The sequence below is a fragment of the Poecilia reticulata genome, linkage group LG16 (genome assembly GCF_000633615.1).
Source record: "Poecilia reticulata strain Guanapo linkage group LG16, Guppy_female_1.0+MT, whole genome shotgun sequence".
NCBI classification, from domain to species: Eukaryota; Metazoa; Chordata; class Actinopteri; order Cyprinodontiformes; family Poeciliidae; genus Poecilia; species Poecilia reticulata.
Window position 1 is genome coordinate 7737851 of NC_024346.1, and position 4511 is coordinate 7742361.

General features: G+C 37.6%; 1 long non-coding RNA gene across 1 annotated transcript; it reads left to right on the forward strand.

Annotated features, from left to right (window-relative positions):
* The first annotated feature begins 1464 nt into the window (after window positions 1–1464).
* LOC103477843 (uncharacterized) lies at window positions 1465–2203 on the forward strand. The gene is made up of 2 exons (XR_535705.2): window positions 1465–1881; window positions 1952–2203. It is a non-coding gene; the product is annotated as an uncharacterized LOC103477843 (long non-coding RNA).
* Window positions 2204–4511: the final 2308 nt, after the last annotated feature.

Here is a 4511-nt window from a genome sequence, read left to right on the forward strand (position 1 = left end):
TAATACAGGTAGCCACTGAAAAAACTGAAGATTGAATGTGACAGCTACATTATTACATTGTAACTTGACTCCACTTTGCCCTCTAGATTTATCAAACCAAACCAAACCAACTTTATTTATAAAGCACTTTAAAACAACCACAGCTGATACAAAGTGCTGTACATTAAAACACAACATAATAAAAAAATAAAAACTTACAGTTTAAAAACAAAAACATACAATTTAAAACTAGATCCCGCTGGTGTTGAAAGCCAAGTAAAATAGATGGTGCAGTGGTGTATGCACAGCAGCTATGAAGGTTGCCAGCCTGTTTGGTTCAACGTATCTCTGTGAATCAGTGTTTTCTGACATGAACTTCATCAAGAACAAACACAGAACATGCCTCACTGATGCACATCTGAAAGATGCACTCACAGTTTCAGTTTCAAGTTACACACCAGATTACAGAGCACTGGTGAACAGCATGCAATGCCAGTCTTCTCACTAATAAGGAAACCAATACCAGATGTCAGTGGCAACATGGCAGTGTCATGGCAAAGTTTAATTAAAATATTGAGGAATTGTGTTCAATTTAAAAGTGTGTTCATGACATATAACAGTTATAATTTTGTTAAAAATGCAGCAGTTATGAGTTCATAATGTGATAAGATTTATTTTAAAATATGTAAGTTGATTTTTCTTTAACATTACATAATTGANATGAGCTTGATGAGAGGAGTAATGAGGAGAAGAGCATAGCAGGCAGACAGGCCAGAAACATGACAGTCTTACATTTACTGAGAAATACATATGGAATTAATCTTCTACCACCTGACATAATATGACCTGATGATGAACTCTGATGATGAACTCTGACCCGTGGGGGCGTGGCCAACTAGCTGTCCTTCGCCATATGCATACAATTGTCTCTGAATCACACACGCATCTTCCGATTGGCACCAAACTGGATACGTATGTTCAATGCTAAAGAGCCCAACAGGATTGAATTGTAATTTGACTCCACTGCGCCCCCTAGGTCATTCCATCAGCTATTACTCCTCTCTACATCGACCGATCTGCACCAAATTTGTGATGTGTCACCAGGGAACCATGCTGAACTCATCGGTGCGTATTGCCTGGCGGGCGGGTGGCGGTGCTGGATCCCCCGCAGTGGCTATAGGCCGGAGCGGCTCTTGGCTGTGAGGGCCGCTTGAGGCTCCGCGGAGCTTTAATTTATTTTATTTTTTTAAACAACCATTCAGTGTTCATCCCTTCATTTTAGCTCTCCATAGCGATGCCTTGTCAGGCTGCTGAGCTGAATGTATGCAAATTATTTTCTGGCAACTCACCTGACATAAGTTTTACCTCAATGACCTTTTAATTTTCTAAAATAGTCATGAGAATATTAAGTACTGTTCAAACACATGGTTATTATGATTCAAAAACAAAGAATCATAATGATTCATTGGTTTTTATACTCTCCACTACACACGTGTTAGGATCAAATTCTTATCTTAAGATTACACTTTTTTTGGTTAACAGTGGTTAACTGTGTGTGTGTGATCATGATCTCATCCATGATGAAATGTCAAGTTTAGAAAAATGTGTTTTATGTGGACTTTTTTCACCTCTAAAATGGAGTGGTGTGTGATGTAAAGGTAATTTTTTGAGAATGGGAATTGGGTTCATCTTTTGAATATGATCCCACAGGAACACTTCTAAAAAGTGTTCCATGTGTAGCTGTGCTGTATGTTGAAATTGAGTCATAGTGTGGCACTGACTTTTTAAATATTTATCATGCTACCGCCCTTTGTCAATTCTTATTTTTCTCTGTCTAGTTTGCAACCAGTCCTGGCACAAAAATGTTATCGTAAATAAAAGGACATCACTGAACTTCAAGTGGTAAGGTTTTAGTAGAAATATTCTTGCTGAAATGCTTTCAATGTATACAAAATCTGTTTTTAATCAACAGGTATGTCCAGAACAAAGTTCAAGTGAGGTGACATCATCAAAAGAGGAGTATGTTCCTGATTCTGTAGATGATTCAGACATCTCATGGGATGACAGATGCACTCCACAGAAATATGGACTAGTCATAGTCCATATTTCCATGTTAGGACTTCTTATAGAACATAAATTGTATGTTTTTTGTATGCGTATGCCGTGGTCCTGATAAATAAAATTGGCCCTGACAATTACTGTTGGTGCCATGTGCGGAGCCAAGCACCTCATTATTGTTTGTCCTTTTAATACAGCATTGCGTCAGGTTCTTGTATTTTGAGTTCTGATGTGTGTATCTAAATTTTTAAGTGAGATCTATGTTGTGTAGCTTAACAAGATTTTTGACAACTTACTACGTCTTTGTAGCATAAGTGGAAAGGGGTGTCTGTTTAGTGTTGCAAAAAACTGGTTTGAAAAAAATGTCCCGCGAATACACCAAAACCTGTAGGGGTGTGTGCGTGTGTGTGTGTGTGTGAGTGTGTGTGTGTGTGCACCGCCATGTGAGATGTTCAGAGAGCGCAGATGTGGGACGGGTCTCTGAAAGGTGGTGAGTAAGCGAATAAGTGATTAAAATCCCGGCTTGTAAATACATGCGTTTATGTGTGTTTGTGTGCATGCATTCAGAGGGCGATAATATTCAAACTGATGAGATAATGAACGCTGGGGCTATCGAGCTCCAACCCACACATTTGCAGAGACACTCAGAAGAGCCTCGCTGGTCCCTGGCTCCTTGTTAGCGGGGAGCTCTTCGTTTGTTGATGCCTCCTGCACAGAGCAACCTTGACACAAACCGAAGAAACATTTAAAGTGGGAGAGACAGAAAAATATCGAGGTTCAGGGGATTGGATGATCTATGCATATTGAAAATTGTTGCGAATATAAATGAGCATGTGCACTTTGCTAGAGACAAGCAGTTTAGTAAATACTGTTACAAAACACACTGCAGTGCCTTGGCTCATATTTTGGTTTCTGAGCCTTGGAACAAAAAAAGAGTGGCATTAACGTATTCTCTCATCGTTTTTAAGATGTTTTCCCAAAATTCAAATTTAACAAAGTGGAATCCAATAAATAGTAAAATGTCTTCCATTTGGTACTATAATTTATTCAACAAAAATGATGAAAAAAGAAATACAAATAAAATCAGACTGTAAATTTATAATCGTCTCATATTCTCGTGAAACCTTCCAAATAAAACCGAATGTTCTGAATTAAAAATGTTTATAAATAAATAAGCAGAGAGATTTTGGAGATGTTTCAAGCAAGTCTAATATCAGTGTAGAACAAAGTCACTAAATATCTCCTCAAACATATCATGTTAAGTAGGGATTCAGGCTGGATTTACAATAAACCTTCATCTCGCATCAAGACTGTGGCTTGAAGAAAGAGATAGCTCCATAACCTTCATTCTGAACAAAAATAATCCCCTCAAAGACTGCAGAGTAAGACAGACCTTCCTACGGTAAAATTAATGTTTTTCTAAAAGCATACTTTGCAATGACTAATTTGAGGCTGCAAAAAGCAACTAATTTGATTTCATTAGTGTGTATAGGTTTGTATGCATACAAGGATCTTTATACACATCTGTGAAGTTTCCTGTAAAATCCATTCATATCAATAAAATAGAGCTGCAACTGTGCAGGTTGCACTTTCATGCACTTCCATGTGAAGCTAAGCGGCTTCACTTTCATATGACGCTGATCTAATCCACTGATTTCCCCAAAATTCATTAGCTCAAATGAATTGAGCTAATGAATTTTAGCTCAACCTCAGCAAAACTAGGCTGAGCTAAAATTCAGCCTACCTTTGCATTTCGCTTATGTGGATTTTTAAACCTCTGCCTTGACAAAGGCCTAAAAATCAGTTGATATCCTCTTTTGCTCTGCACAAGAGAGGCTTGACTAAGACCCAGCAGGTCATATTTTCACGTTTTCAGTTTAAGAATATAGCCACCCTCACTGTTGCCAATTTAACAACTTTCTTACTATATTTAGCTAAATTTCGGACAAAAGAAAATTTAAAAATCATATCGGACGAAATCAGAATCAGCAGATCAGGTTTTATGAAGATCGATGATCAGCCAGAAATATGCAAAACATGGAAAACAATTAAACGTTTCCACATTTTGTCGGGTTACAACCACAATCAGAGCACCTTCTTTAAAAAGCTTAAGGCAATGTTATAGAATAACACAAATTAACTTGACTAAGTTGTACAGTCAACAAATTCTCATAGAATGTGGATCTCTGCAGCTCCTCCAAAGAGCCACTTGGCTTTCCTCTTTCTCATTACATCCGCTGTTGCTCCATGCTCTCACCATTTCCAGCTTGAAATACTGTTTTATGACGTTGGTTTTATTGTCCTTCATGATGCTTTCTGTTCAGTATTCTCTAACAAAACAGATGGAGGAGTTCAGTACACAACTATTACTTTGTGTTGGTCTGTTGCAAAATATCAAAATAAAATATTTATTTCTGAGCATTTACACAAGAGAGCAATTCTCTTAATAATGAACTAGCAAGTTCCCAGAATAT